A 17,121-nucleotide genomic window follows, 5' to 3' on the forward strand; every position below is an offset into this window, starting at 1 on the left:
CGACTCCCCTGTAGACTTTGTGAAGGCAATCATCCCCTTCACCTTTGTCCATTCATGGATAGAGCCTCTATTGTATTGGAAAGTCTTACAACTCCCTCAACTCAACTTCCTGCTGGTTATCAACGTCTCTCTGCAATTGCAGAATGTTCCCCTGCTGACCAAGCAATCAAGCATGATTCCTCTTTGGTCCAGCTTTCTCTTCTCGAACCTGGCTGTGCTCAGCCTGTTCCAGACCAGTCCCTGGTCGGAAAGAGTGTTGCTTTACAGCCTGTTCCAGACCAGTCCTTGGTCGGAAAGAGTGTTGCTTTACAGCCTGTTCCAGACCAGTCCCTGGTTGGAAAGAGGGTTGATTTTCAGCCTGTTCCAGACCAGTCCCTGGTCGGAAACGCTGTTGATTTACCTTGGTTTTTTGTACTTATCATTTTTGCCGATCATAAGGTGTTTTTCAACCTATGATCGAAGACGATGTATATTTTTGACACACTCCTATCTATATATATATCATCATTACCGGCTCATCTTGTTTAACATATGTGATGAAATGTTTTTAAATTTACTTGCATGATTATCGTAAATGTCTGTCCAACATTCGAGAAGCAATTGCATCTGCTAATGTATTTAAAGACCTTGGAATATGCTGATATTCAATGTAATCAAATTCACGTTCCAAGAGGCGCACTCTCAAAAACAACCTTAATAACACAGGATTTCTAATGGCATATACTCTATTAAGCTGTAATACAACGAGTTCAAAATCTAACCTCACTATCAAATGTTGAATTCCAAATGAAATAGATTCAGACAATAATTCAACCACTGCACTGTATTCTGCAATGTTGTTCGTCGTTTGACCGAGGCTCACCCCATGCATAGAAACTAACTCGTCAGAGGGCGAATAGATAACCCAAGCTGCGGAAGAGATATTCCGTGTACTACGACAAGCACCATCGGCAAATCCAATGTACGTTTGGAGAGGCGTCGACATCTGCAATATCAAGAGTAAAACCAAGATAAGCCAGAATAATGACGAAAAACACACTTTCTAAGCTAAGCACACTATCTAAACTAACAAACATACTAGCTAGAAAGAAAACCTAACCTAACTAAAAATTCTCCATACCCACCATTTAAGCATAATACCTCTTTAGGTAAAGTCCATTTCTGGGTTTACCCAAAGAGTCCCCATCAAAATCTACCAGCTCATAGGCCCCTTTTGCTAGCTTTCGCTTTACAATGTAGGGTCCATGCCACATAGGAACGAATTTTCCACCACCTAGCTTATCGTTAACTTGATCATATAATAGCACTAGGTCTCCCTCCGAAAAACTTCGAGGGGTCACATTTCTATCATACTGAGCTTTCATTCGCTTCGCGTGAGTCTCGATTGCCAATGCAGCGTCACGTCGAGTCTCATCTAACTGAGCTAAGTATAATAAACGTTTCTCCTCTTCGGAAGTAGTTGGGAGTAATTCGACAACCATTTGAAGTGATGGGATTTCGCATTCAATGGGTAACACAGCTTCCAAGCCATAAACTAGCTGGAAAGGAGTGAACCCTGTTGAAGTTTTCACTGAAGTTCGGTATGCCCATAGCGCTGAAAATAACATGTTGTGCCAATTCGACCGATGAATACCAATGATTCGTCGGATCATGATAACCAGAACTTTGTTGATAGACTCAACCAAACCGTTGGCTTGCGGATAATAAGGAGTAGAGCTATCGTGGCGCAAACCAAGCTGGCTTGTAAGCTCAGTCATCATGATGTTTCGAAAATGGCTTCCATGGTCAGTGATGATTGCTTGCGGGACACCAAACCTAGTTATAATGTGATTGAATACGAAAACTGCAGCTGTTTTGCCGCTTGCGTCGAATGTAGGCATCGCCTCGGCCCATTTAGTAAAATAATCAACCGCGAGGATGATATACGCATGCCCCCCGGCCGAGTGAGGGTTACAAGTAATAAAATCGATACCCCATTTGGAAAAAGGACCAACGGCAATTATAGGATGGAGAGGAGCAGGTGGTGCGCACATCTTGCGATCAAACACTTGACAGTTGTGGCACTTTCGGACCGCAATGATACAATCTTTAAACATGGACGGCCAGAAATAGCCAGCGCGCAACACCTTCTGAGCTATGGCATACCCAGACATATGACCGCCACATGCTCCAGAGTGACAATCATTCAAAACCCTCTCAGCCTCTTCGTGAGTTAAACAACGTCGAAAAACTAAGTCTGCCCCCCGGCGATAAAGTGTATCTCCAATAATTCTGTATCGCTGGGATTGAAACCGAATTTTTCGACGTTCCGACTTTGAAGCTTCAGGCCGAAAGGTTTGGGTTTGGAGATAGATGATTATATCCCCGTACCACGGATCTAAAGTACTGATAAGAAACAAAGATTTGTCCGCAATGGACTCTTCTGCCACAGTTTCTGTGTCAGCACGCGGGAAATCACACATCAATTCCGCAAAAACTATGGATTTCTTAGACTTGGACTTCTCGAACTCCAAGTCGAACTCTTGCAGAATAACGATCCATTTAGAGTACTTGCCCCCTAGCAGTTGTTTAGTCAAAATATAAATCATAGGGTTGCAATCCGAAATAACTGTAGTTTTACGGAGAAGAATGTAGTGACGAAAACGCTGGACAACTTGAACGGCTGCCAGGGCCAATTTCTCCACATGCAAATATTTTAGCTCAGTGGGGTTTAATGTCCTACTAAGATAATATATCACATGTTCCATTCCGAATTCATCTTCTTGAACTAACACCATTCCAATAGTGGAATGCGAAGCTGCGAGGTATAAGAAGTAGTCCTGGTTGTAGTTGGGAGGATGCAACAATGGTGCATGGGTCAACGCATGCTTAAGTGCATCAAAAGATTGTTGGGCAATCTCGTCTCAAAAGAATTGAGCGTTCTGTTTCAACAACCGTGTAAAACCTTTAGTAACCTCGGCGTAGTTTGGAATGAATCGGCGTAAAAAGTTTGCTTTCCCTTGCAAACTTTGGAGTTGGCGCAAACTCGAAGGAGGAGGCAATTTGATGATAGCTTCGACCTTCGAGGGATTGACGCGAATGCCGGCCTTTGAAACAACAAATCCCAGCAATCGACCCGTTTCTATACAGAATACACACTTGTGGGGATTCAACCGAATACGATAATGCCTACACCTCATAAAGATTGCTCGTAAGTGAACAAGGTGATCAGCTCGATGTAAAGAATGAGCAGGCAAATCATCGAGGTACGGTTGCACAATGTGCTTGATGTCATGAAATGCGTAAGACATCGCCCGTTGAAAAGTGGCTCCGGCATTCTTAAGCCCAAAAGGTAATTTGCAGTAAGCAAATGTCCCCCATGGACAAATGAATGCCGTTTTTGGTTGATCGGCAGGTAGAATATTGATTTGATTATAGCCCGAAAAACCATCCATAAAGGAAAACATTTCACTTCCGGCACAATCATCAATAATTTGATCGATATAAGGCGTAGGATAGTTGTCTTTTGGACAAGCTCGATTTATATCCCTATAATCGATACAGATTCTTATTGTTCCTTGTTTCTTGTTAACCGGAACAATATTCGATACCCAATCTGTTAACGGGATTGGATAAATGAAACCTGCTTTCAACAGCTTCTCGACTTCTGCTTTAATCGCAGCCGCTTTCCGAGGGTGAATCTGACGCAACCGTTGCCGGACGGGTTTAGCGTCCGGGTAGGTCTTTATTTCATGAACAACAATGGCAGGATCGATTCCTGGCATTTCCTCGTAAGACCAGGCAAACACATCGCGGAATTCTTGGAATAGGGCCTTGTAAGTTTGAATTTCATCTTCTGTACATGAGGCACCTATATGAATGTTTTCCTCAATTCCGGGCTTCACTGAAATGTCAATGGGAATAGTGCGAGAAATATTCCCTAAATTCAACTCTGAATCAGAATGTTTCGTTGGATTCTGAGCGTCTTTGACATATTCAACGGTAAATATAGATGAAAAATCGTTTTCAAAAGCATCATCCTTAGGTAAAAACGAAGATCTATGATGGAGATCTTCCCATGGTAGATCGTCTACACTTAGGATTTCGCGAAGTTGCTCGTCAGATGACACGACTTCGGGAAATGCTATCCGTTCTGAGGTTGATGTGAAAAGTGATTCTTCACTGACCACATTCATTTGGTCGATTTGGGTTGAACGCGAGTCGGTAAAAGACATGACGGCTTCATAAGCAATTTCATATGGACTCAAAGGCATAGCATCACCGAATGAGTCTATCTCAGATTCAGATGGGACAATCCAAGGATCGTCGTAAATAATGGTGTCTGATGTAATCATATGAATTGATGCAAATGAAGGGTCTGCGTTGATTGGAGGGAAAGGAAAAGTTCCCAGTAAACCGGAATCTTTAACTAAACCTACGCCAACGTCCCTATAAGGGATTGTCGTCTTACCGACATGCTGGATACTCTCTGAAGAGGCTGGGTCGGATGAAAAGTATGTTAGCTGATCAATGGTCACGATCTTACCGTTATGTGGAAACTTTATTACTCTGAAGACCGATGAAACGACCGCTGTCATAGCATATGACCAACTTCGACCCAAAAGAAGGTTGTAGTCTAGAGGGGCATCAACCACCTCCACATCTAGACTAACGGTTTTCCCTTCTACCCCTATAGGAAATTCCTGTAGAATACCAAACGGATGGAACCCACGGCCATCAAAGGCCTTAAGGATGGTTGGGGATTGGTTCAGCGAAGGAGAACCAAGCGATCTCCAACACTAAATCGACATAATACACGTAGAAGCTCCCTCATCAATTACAGTCCGATGAATAGGCCTGTTTTTGACTATCACTGGAATCTGGAAAGCCATTTGATGGGGAAGGCGCGGTGTACTATTTTCTAGATCGAAGATTATCAGATTCGGGTCCTGAACATCAACAGCTCCGATAGCTGACAAAAGTAACTTTCGCTGTGCTGGGCATGATTGCAGCACTTCTAAAGCCGACATTGCTGAGGGTGAAACAGCTAAGTCCTCAACGATGTTGTAATTCTGGGCCGCTCTCGCATGTGGATTGAAAGCAGACCTTCGAAGTACACCCTTGGCGGGCGGTTTGATTACTAAGTCCGGGTTAGGTTTTTCGATCTGTAGTGGATCGGAACCAGGAGCTGAGGTTGATGGATTAGAATGAGAAGATTCTGCTTCCTTACCATCAACAGGATTCTTACTACCATAATCTTGCGACCGAGTCGCAATCCTCACATGAGACATCATCAAAATGGGTTCTTCACTGGCAGTCGAGGAAGAACCTATCATCTTACTCTCCTGCTTTGGAAATGGATCTTTCAACACAGCAGGAGTGGGAGAACCTTTGACGATTTTCACAACCTCGGCCCGATGAGGGCAATCTCTTGTAAAATGATCTTCTTCACAAATAAGACAAGGATATCGAGGTTTGCGCTTTTCGTCATTGGTTTCCGACTTTTCTGTTTTCTCCTTCGGAGCCTTGTCTGCTTTAGCCTTCTTCTTTCCTTTCTTCTTTCCACCGTTTTTTGATTTGGCCGTAGATGACTCTATAGCGTGAATATCGACGGAAAGTTCAGGAGAAGACTCTCCTGTCGGGGAATCAGGCAAGGTGATTATAGGAGTAGTAGAATTCTTGGAAGATTTCTTCTTGCTCTTTGTGTTCACCGTACCAATCATACCATCAGCGGCATGAGATCCCGAAGGAGCAGCAGCGATTTGATTCGATTTTGGAAGATCTGGGATCTTCTCGTGTAACGTACCTGACTGAGTATAAACTAAGTCAAGGTACTGCGCCTGAGCAATGACTTGCTCCTCAGTAACTACTCCGGCCTTAGCTACATCTTTAGTAATCTTCGGTAATAATGATTTAACAAACCATTCAGCTAAGATTTGGTCCGGAATAAAAACTTTCACTAACCTTCTTCGACGTCTCCACTCATGAATGTGATCAGAAATATACGTGGACGTCGATTGTTTCAGTGAAGTTAATAACTCCGTGCCGTTATCGTATCTGACCGGCAACTGAAAGTGAGTTAAGAATGAGGTAGCTAACTGGCTAAAATTGTAAAAAGAGGCCCGTGGTAACTCAATGTACCACTTGGCCGCGAGACCAATGAGTGTACGCTGGAAAAGACGTAAGCGGATCGAATCATCCGAGATAGAATTTGAAGCACACCAGAGGTGGTAAGTCATCACATGATTGGACGGATCCTCTCCAGACTTACCTTCGAACTTGGGTATATCACTGGGCAACTTATTTGGCATTGGCGGCCAGAACGGAAGATATTGAATTGGATCGTTCATTAGGCGCGTCAAGTCTGGTAAATCCAAAGTTGCGATAAACGGTAATTGCCGGTTAGGATCTCTAAAACTCTGGGTCACAAGACCAGTCCCAGGAGGAGGATATCCAGGATAACTAGGAACAGGAATCGCATTAGGGATATTATATCCTCCTGGAAAACCAGGATTAACCGGACCGTACTGGGGTTGTTGAGGTTGTTGATAAGTGTACCCAGGATACGGTTGATACTGGTAAACCGGCTGCTGGACAGCTTGCCCATATTGGTACTGTCCCTGGTACGGTTGATGAACAAATTGAGGTTGAGTAGTGACAACCGTACTTATACCAGGCTGACCTATAGGCATCTGGACCGTGGTTTGAATCGTAGATCCAGACAACGGTAAAGATGTCTGAGGAGTGGTTGCAGAGACAGTAGAAACCAGAGCTATCGATACTCCAGAAGTAAGTGTGGCAGATGTTGCGGTAGTTGCAGCAGCCGTTTGAGATGGAGTACTAGGTGCAATTGGCGGCTGAGTAACTACCGAAGTTACAGAAGTTTGAACATTTGACTGGACAGGTTGCGGTTGCTAGGGTGGACCAGAAACTACGGGTTGTCCAGCTTGAGGTACCAACTGTATACTTGGTTGCAACACCTGTTGACCCTGTGACGGATCCCACACTATCATTCCAGGGTATTGACCCGTAACAGGTTGAGAATACTGAGATCCATAACCGGATTGAGGATAGGATTGATAACTGAAAGGTACAGTTCCCATACCTTGAACATATGACTGACCTTGAGGTGGTTGATAACCTTGACTCGAGTATTGACCTTGAGGTTGATAACCTTGGGGTAAATACTGATACTGGGGTTGACCTTGACCTTGAGGTTGATACCCTTGGGGTTGATACCCTTGAGGTAAATATTGATACTGAGGTTGACCTTGGGGTACATATTGAGGCTGGGGTTGACCTTGAGGCATGTATTGCACCATAGGTACATACTGACCTTGAGGCTGCCCTCCAGACACAATTTGTGTACCTTGAGGTTGCCCCCCAGGCGTTAATTGAGGCTGCCCCCCAGGCGGTAATTGGCCACCTTGAGGTTGAGAAACGGGAACTGAACCTGACATCATGTAAATGTCTCCTACACCCAATGGTTTATTACCATTGTTTCCAGCTAATAACCCATGATCAATGGGTTGAGGAGATGCCCCCGCAAAGGTACCAGAAAGTGATTGATACCCGGTGGGAACAGAAGGACCGCCGTGTAAGAAAGATTCAGGAGTTTGAGTAAACACGGACGACTGACCAGACATATCTACAGGAGTATAAATACCTCCAGGTGGAAAAGGAGTACGAGGTGTAGAAAAACCTATCCCTGAGTTGTCTAAATAATTGGTTAACGAAAGGTACCAAGTAGTACTTCTAGGAGGACTGTAAAAGATAGATTCACGCTCCCTGAGCTCAATAGTAAGTTGATCTTCAAGGTTAGAGACGCCTATTTCTTCCTCTGGAGCAAGTTCTTCAATAGCAATCAAACCAGTAGGAAGATTTTCGGTGATAACTCGTTCTACTCTTGGTGAATCTGGAACACTAGAAGTTGGAGTAACAGGTTCAGATATTTCAGGTTCTTCGCCTATATCACTAGTAGACGAAAAACTACCAGAAAGCTCAGAAACTGTAACAGCTTCGGGATTATAACCTGTCTCTAGACTTTGGTAATCTGGATGGACTACCAAGGAAGATTCTCCTTCTTCAGGTGAACCTACTCTACTGCCACTAGGAGGAGTTACAAGGACCTTCAATCCTTCGTACTGACCCGGGACGTCTTCAGGAGATCCACCCCGTGATCTATGGAGTTTCCTCAACAAATCAGTTCCGGTAACAATCTCAGGTGACTTGCCCCGAAGTCTACGGGACTGTCTCGGTAATTCCGCCACAGCTAAAAACTTTTAACTACTACACACGAAAACAAAGTAAAATCTCAAATCAAACCACCTAAAGTCGCTAAAGAACCAAACAAATTTGAATCACACGCCTAAAGAATCTAGGGCGTCAAACCAAGCACAAACAGTAGCCTTCCAGACCGAAAACGCTAGTTGGAGATGAAACCCAACATCGTTGGATTCAGTACAGAAGTGGCGGGTGGAACAGTTAGCCCGGCAACCTGCTTAATGAATAGACCGGCACAAGTTCCTCCACTTTAACCGTCTCGAGTGAAGTGAACCCCCCGGAAAATCCAAGTGAGTCTAGCCGACGTCTGCTCCAGGTACAGTGGGATCTTCCCTCCACCGTCACCTCGGTAGAATCCTAAAGATAATGGTCACTAAGGTTACCAACCGCAACAAATGCACCTGGGGGAACAGTCTACACTCCGACAGCACGCAAGGGCAGAGTATCAAGCTCAATCCCCTTGCCGGTTCCTTGACAATAATCCAAGGTTTACCGACATGTGACCCCTGGCTCCTCGACAATGGTTAATCCGAGGTTTACCGTTTGTAATACGTGCGTGTCTGGCGTCGTTCCCAACGAGGGAGGATTGATCCCCTCACTGGTTCGGACACGAGCTCGTGCTTCTCCTTTAAGAGGAGCTTTCCCAGAGTACAAATGAGACAATTGGATTTATTCTATCACAAGATAAGCTACTTGTTTGGTTTTGTTGTCTTGGAGAGTTAATTACTCTCCTACTCCAAGACACTAGCCTGATCTAAATTGGTGTTTCAGAGCCCTAGTAAATAAAAGTTACTAAGTTGATTTTACTTTAAGCGTTAATTTTATGGTTTTTCTTAAAGACAAAAGGTAGTGGAAATGAAACCAATGGTGTGTAGACTCGACTCAAACCACTACAAAGATGCACCTAAGATGATTTACGCTACTTTTCTCTTTCAATGAAACTCCTAACTAAGAGAGTTGGAAAATGCAAATTTTATAGAAAACAATTTTCTTAGTAAAGACAATCAAAGAAACAATTCTCTTTATCTTTCCAAGCATACAAACATGACCACTCCTTACGTGCACGAAAAATTCTTTTTCTTTCAAAATACCTCAAAGCTACTTGAAAAAAAACTTTTCAAAGGAGATGTTTTTGTATTTTCTCTTATTTAATAAAGCATATAAATCTATTTTAACGAAAATCAATCTCAAAATCTATAAAATCTATGAAAAATTGACTCACAAGCAAATCAAAAAGAAATTTACTCTAAAGCAAACCTAACGAGGCAAAAAGCCTACAATGATGATTCTAGGTTGTTTTACTTGACCACAATCAAGCCAAGGACCAGCTAATGAAGAATCAAAAGACCAGTCAAAACAAAACTCAAATCTTTTTGTTCTTTTTGTAAAATGGAATTCAATACTCAATCAACAAGCACTTCGAAATTTGCCAAAGAGACAACTCAAAGGTAAGTTGCTCTCACAGGTAGACTTTATGACAGGTCTGACTCCTAAGAAGGCTGACAAAACCAGAGAGATCTAAGGCTTGACAACTTCTACCGCCAAAGTCACTACAGGACCTACTCAAAAATCAAACCCTAGGGCTTAAACTTCTATGAAATCCACTAAAACACTCAATGCTATCGAAACAAGTTCAGTGAAGATCTTTGACAAGAGACTAATGGATCTGGGCAGTAAAAACTAAGAAAAAGCAAAATCTAAGAGGAAAAATGTGAAAAATGGAAATTTCTTAATTTTTGGCAGGGTACGCAGGCAACCTGTTAAGACAGGTGCGGGCCCGCTCTATGCACACAGCAACAGTGTGTACAGGTACGCACTGTGAAATACTCAGAGGGTGCGTACTACTGAAAAAACCAAGAAAAACTAAATTCAATCTAACCCTAAGCTAACCCACCCAAATACAAAGTCACAGAGCCAAAAACCAGAAAATAAATGACTTTTCTCAGATCAAAGTTGCATACAAAGGAAAAAACTTTCTCATCAATGGAGTCCCCAGCGGAGTCGCCATTTTGTCAGGCGGAAAGAGTCGATAGTGCGGACACAACCAACCTCCCTAGGAGCCTAAGACTCTCTAGTGACAAACAAGACAAACAAGAGCAATCCTTCTCTAAATATGCATTTACTATACGAGAAATCAAGTGTTTAGATCCTACCTGTATTCCAACGCTATTGTAGTAGTCCAGCCTCGCTGATCCGGATGAGCTCCTCCTTCACTTCGAAACCTGCATTCACTAACAATCAAACGATTAAATAGCACTTGATAATCTCATAAAATAAAACATATTTAACACATAGACCAAGGAGTACATGAAACAACTCATAAATAACAAGTTATTGAGAAGAATGGACTCATTTGCATTAATAGGAAACAAAAGGAACAATTACAACCTGAGCCTTGGTGTTGTGCAAGTCCCTCCCAGGGTCCATCAAGAGTTCTCCTTTACTTTGACAAAGCTCACCCACTTCCAAATAGAACAAGCAAAGATGGTAATCTCTCCTCACAAGCCTCTAAATGGGAGTCCTAATTCCAGCAGCATCTACCCTTAGAAATGTTTAGCTTCCAACCTCCTCTCCTTCTGGCCCAATGCCTGTATTTATAGTGCTCAAGAGGAAGTTAATCAGGTCCACCATCAATGGGATAATCCCCTCTTTGGATGGGATAGCTCCTCTCTTGATGGGATAAGTTCCTCTTTCATAGGGGTACATGAACCATCTGGAGGCGCTCAATACACGTCGAACAACCTTCTAGAATGCTCTAGAAGTGACCACAAGTAACTTTTTAAAGATGAAACTCGCGCCTTTTGACCTTTACAGGGGTACGCACCTGCCCCTTTACATACAGAGCGTACAAGTACGCAGTTTTTGTGAACATTAGGTGCGTATACGCAGGTAAGGCCGAGAGAATCTGCGTACCCAGAGATAAACACATTTACAAAGACTTTCTCTCTTTTTGGAGTTTGACATGGAGAGCAGAGGCATAAGACTTGCCCAGGAGGATAGCATGACTGTTGATAGAGCCATACTAACTGTAAATAGCCATGGTGACATTTTTTAGTGTAACAAGAATGGTGTGAAGGCGGTCATTACTACAACCTATAGGCATCCCAAAGCCTATAAGGATGAGATTGAGAGAGCCATCAAGGAGCTATTGGTGTTGGGCCACATCAGACCGAGTTCCAATCCATTTGCTTCTTCAGTCGTGCTAGTGAAGAAGAAATATGGGACTCTATGCATGTGCATCGATTACAAGGAACTCAACAAAAAGACATTGAAGAACCAATATCCCATTTCGCGTATTGATGAGTTGATGGATGACCTTAGATGAACCAAATACTTCTCTAAGATAGATTTGTGGTTTGGGTATCACTAGATTCGGCTAAGGAGCAGGATATTCTGAAGAAAACTTTCAAATGTCATTATGGGAATTTCAAGTTTTTGGTGATGCCCTTTGGGTTGACCAACACCTCTACTACCTTTTAGTCATGAACGAACCATGTGTTCAGAGGTCAATTGAGGAGGTTTGTATTGGTATTATTTGATGATATCTTGATCTACAATAGGACATAGGAGGAGCACTTGCAACATCTAGAGGTGGTGTTACATATCTTGGAGGAGCAACAGTTCTATGCCAAGATGTCCAAGTGTGAGTTTGGGTTGACGAAGATGCTCTACTTGGGACATATTATAGGCAAAGATGGGGTCAAGGTGAACGAGGAGAATATCAGGTCCATTCCGGATTGGCTAATGCCTAGAGATGTGAAAACATTGAGAGGATTCTTGGGCATCTATACTTATTACTGGAAGTTCGTTAAGGGCTTCTCATAATTGGCAACATCCCTTGTTGATCTGACTAAAAAGGGGGATTTTGCATGGACATATGGAGCTCAGAAAACATTTTATCACCTCAAGGAGGTGATGAGTTTTTTCCCATTATTAGCACTACCGAACTTCACACAACCCTTCAAATTGGAGTGCGATGCATCGGGTGAGGGGATCGGGGCAGTCTTATCCCAAGGTGGGTACCCCATTTCTTTCAAGAGCAAGAAGCTCCTACCACATGAGAGGTAGTATTCCATATACGACAGGGAGATGTTGGCCATAATGCATGTATTGGCCAAGTCTCGAGAGTACTTGGTGGGTAACCGATTTCGGGTGAAGACATATCACAATAATCTTTGCCACTTCATGGGGCAACAGGACCTCAAGATAGACAACAGAGATGGGTCAGAAATATGCAAGCCTACAATTTTGATATTGAGTATGTGTGGGTGAAATACAATGTGGTATTTGATGCACTATCCAGGAGGACAGTGGGAATTCACTCATGAGCATCTTCCATGATTGGAAGGCACAAATATTAGTGGAGTACTCCAAGGATCACCGAGCATGCGAGATCTTGGAGGGTATTTATGCAGATGAGTGCTATAGGTTGATGGACAAGGTTATTTACTACAAGGGGCACATATTTCTAGTTTCAAGGTCATAGTTGAGGGAGCATATCCTTCATGCAACTCATGATTCCCCTTTGTCTGGGCACCAGGGATTCAAAAAGACCCACATGGGAGTGAGAGAGCGCTTCACCTGGAAGGGCCTTAAGGGGGGGGATGTATTGAGATATGTGCAGGAGTGTGAGGATTGTCAAAGGAACAAGGGGGAGTTGACCCATCCAATTGGATTGTTGTAGCCTCTCCCCATTCCTGAGAGGAAATGGGATAGTATCTCTATGGACTTCATCATGATGCTTCCCTCGGTGTAGGGGAAAGACTGCATTTTTGCGGTGGTCGACTGACTAACCAAGTTTTCACATTTATTTTCCATCATGACATGGTATTCAACTTCACAGGTGGCAGAGATATTCTTTAGGGAGGTTTTCCGCCTGCACGAACTCCCTAAGACTATAGTCAATGACCAGGACAACCTATTTATGGGGGGATTCTGGTAGGAGATTTTCAGAATAGTTGGCACCAAAATCACCTTGAGCACAAGTTAGCATCCACAGACCGACGACCAAACATAGAGGGTAGACAAATGGCTAGAGGGTTATCTCAGGAACTATGTGACATGACAACAAAGGGCATGGATTTGATGGCTACACTTGGGAGAGTATTGCTACAACACTACACATCATATGTCCATGTATGAATCCTTTTCATGATCTGTATGGTTATGATGATTTATATTTTGCTAACATTGTTTTTGGAGATAATTGGTCCCCAAAGGCCTAATATTGGATCTTAGAGAGCCAAGACGTCCTCAAGGATCTTAACGATAATTTGTAGACAACTCAAAATCAACAAAAGATATATGCTGACAGGCATAGGGTTGAGAGGCATTGTGTGTTTGAATGAAATGTCACAAATCTCCATAATGGTGATGACGTGACTTCTAGAAATCCCGCAACCACTTTACTAAGAGCTTGATAAGTATAAGGGTCACTATCATAGTCAATGTTTGGAATATTGAAACCATGGGGAATATCTGCAATAACTAGGGCATAATCCATTTTAGGTATGAGTTTAGCAATGTCTTCATAGTCGCCTTGTATTACTTGATATTGAATAGTGTCTAGCCCATTCCAAATGAAATGAGTAAGAGTTGGATCAAGTTCAACATTCTTAATACGTTGCTTCTTCAGTCTTTCGATCTTTATTTTTTCAATAAAGGTTCTGAAACTATCTGGTGCTCCATTATCATCCTTCTTCATATTTTATAAAATAAACAAATATATGTGTAAGTTATAAATTAAAAATAGCACACAGATGAATAAAAATGAATGTATAAATCAACATACCTTTTTAAATGCAAGATAAATTTTTTTTTAATGTTGATGTAGAACTTGAATTTGGATAGTTGCGTACAACAGCATCCCAACTATTTTCATTCAACAATTTAACCATTTGTTCTTGATTTTTCATGTAAACTTTGTGACTGCATAGATAAATTAAAAAAAGTTAATATAATGATATGTATAACAAATACTACCAAGAACAATATGTTATATTTAAAAGAAAATTATAATCTAGAAATAGATAAAAATAATTCAACAAACTTACTTTTGAAATTCCTCAAACATTTCCTTCAATGATAATTCCCCTGACCTCACACGAGATAATATTGATTTGACAATTTTTTCATCCTTCAGTCCTTGCAATGCTCTCCAAGGTGTGATAGTCATATCTTCTAGAAGCTGCTTCATTTCAAGACCTGATTTACTATTGCTACATATCAATGGCTTAGACTTTTTGACCTTCTGGTTTTTAATGCCAATGTTTTCCCACATGCTAAAAATATCATTAATCAACTCCCATATCTCTCCAGTTCTAAATTCCAACTAGAAAATATTATCAACACCTCTGAATAAATCACTAAATTTGCCGCCTTTGCCACCTTTTGAATTGATTTTCTCTTCAATTGGATAGCCTATTTCCATACAACATTCCTTTCGGAAATCTACATTAACATTTATCCTATCCCCACCACATTTTTCTTCAAATTCACTATGAATAAATCCAACTCTTTGGATGAAAGTCATAGACATCCTATATTCATTATCTGAATTATGACCCCATGTCGCTAACTTTGCTTCTGTATCTAATAAACGAACATAAATGATACATTTCATTGTTTCAAAACGTCGTTTATTGGGATATTCCTCCATCAATTGTATCTTAGCTTCTACAGAATGGTTCCCCCCAAGCACATAATAATTGTATTCAAAACATTTTGACTTATCAAATGCTTCTTTGTTGGAAACTTGAACTGGATCAACAAGAATCACATAATTAACCACATGAGCATATGGATTGTACCTCATCAATATCTTCAAGTTGTGAACATGCAGATGATGTGGCTTTATGATTTGATATTGACATTGTCCTTCACTTGCCTTATAGATTTGTCTGACATTAAGCTAAAATGTACGACCACCCTCAATTAAGTTTCTCTTTGTCAAGTTTTGTCGAATGGAATTTTGTTTTGTTTTGATAATGCCATCCTCTAAATCAGCTCCTGGTGTAATGATTTCTCTGCTTTCTTTTTAAGTTTCAATAGGTTATTGACTGTTGGTAATGACTACTTCAAAATGTTCAACTTTACTTTTCTTCATCATAACATTCTCATCATTAACAGTAACATATTTATTCTTGGGCATTGTTACTTTTGGTCTTTTATGGATCTTCTCAGTTCCAATGTCATCTTCAGTAATGACAACATATTCTTCACTGTCAGTTTCAACTTCCTTGTCTTCAAAAGTAACTTGTCTACCCTTGCTAGATTTATCCACTAGAGGCTTTTTTTTTTTTCTTATCCCTTGGATGTAGTTTTGTAGCATCATGAATTACTACATTTTGCTTGTTTGCCATATCTTCTTCTGACACTGAGTAGAAACTGCTGACAACTTTCATAATATCATGCTCTATGAAATGAATGCCTCCCAACCTAATTGAACAACTTTCAACAAAATTCTACCAAACAAAATATCATATGTCAATAAAAACAAAGTTAAAAAAATATAGTGAGACAGTTACAAGAACGCAAAACACAAATATAAATAACAATACTTACGATATTTTGTTTCATCTCATTTACAATTTGTTTACACAACTTTGTAGATACATCTCTCATGTCATACAATGAATATGATAACTGGTATATAATCATTTCATGTGGCTTGGGAAGTTTTGTAAGTATGTAAACAACTTCACTGTCTGGTACCGAACACATGTCCATGACTCTGCCCATCACATCATAAATTCCATTATCATTAGGTATATCAACATATAGATATATCTACACATTTTGGCTTTCTCTTTCTTTCACATACCAAAATTTTGATGGAAGTTTCACTTCTTTTGATTTCTTCCAATATGAAATCATCTTCTTATCATTTGAGGCACTTGAAAGATTTGTAGCCATCAGCTCAGGTGGGGTTTGTTCACCAATGTTTTTTGAAGATCCACCTTTAAGAGTCTTTGGTCCAGAAAGATTCACAGAAATATTCTTTGATGCCATTTTCCTGAAAAAAAGAAACACATAAATCAATAAATGAAGAAAATGTATTAACTTGAATTAACAACGAAAATGATAAATGATAATTAATTTTATAAATCATAACAATTTCGAAAAAAAAAATTAAAATTAAAAAACACATCGCCCTGCCGCCACCCCCTGAAAATCGGTCGGCCAACCAAGCCAGTCGTTGGGTCTGGCCCCCAAGCCCACCTTAGCGACCCAACCACTGCCCTTTGCCCATCCTCAGCCTGCGCCACCGCGGTGGCCCGTGGGGTGGCGAGCCGCTGGGGGATGCCTTGCTTGCCCCCGCGCCACCCCGGTGGCCCACCCGCCCGCGGGGTGATTCTCTGAATATGATATCTTGAAAAAGGGCCATCATGATGAGGTAATTATAATATTAATATTTTGGTATTGGTTATCTGATTAGTTTATGGTTTTTGCTATCTGGAAGAATTTTGCAAAAATGCATGATGATAGTTAAGGCAAATGGATCTACAACCATTTGTTTTAAACTCAATTCAATGAATGCATGGATTGAGTGGATGGTTTTGATAATCCTTGTAGGATTATATGTACAATATGTCTACATCATCTTGGGATTTAAAGGTAGCAGTACAAAAAGATAACATGATGTTCATGTTTCGTTGATAATGAAGATCACTTTCAGGATTAGAGGGAGTTATGACTAAGCTCTATTTCGATTGGCTCAATATAATGCCTTTATTGATGATGACTAGAAGAAAGTGATATGAAAGAACCCTACCACAAATTGAAGAAAAGATTTGGCTCCATTACATCTAGAAAGATAAAATCTCAATATGATGAGATGAAAAGGGGAGGAGGAGCCAT

Source organism: Pinus tabuliformis, chromosome 1_2 (assembly GCF_031772625.1).
Source record: "Pinus tabuliformis cultivar Carrire ecotype Pingquan chromosome 1_2, CPIR1, whole genome shotgun sequence".
NCBI classification, from domain to species: domain Eukaryota; kingdom Viridiplantae; phylum Streptophyta; class Pinopsida; order Pinales; family Pinaceae; genus Pinus; species Pinus tabuliformis.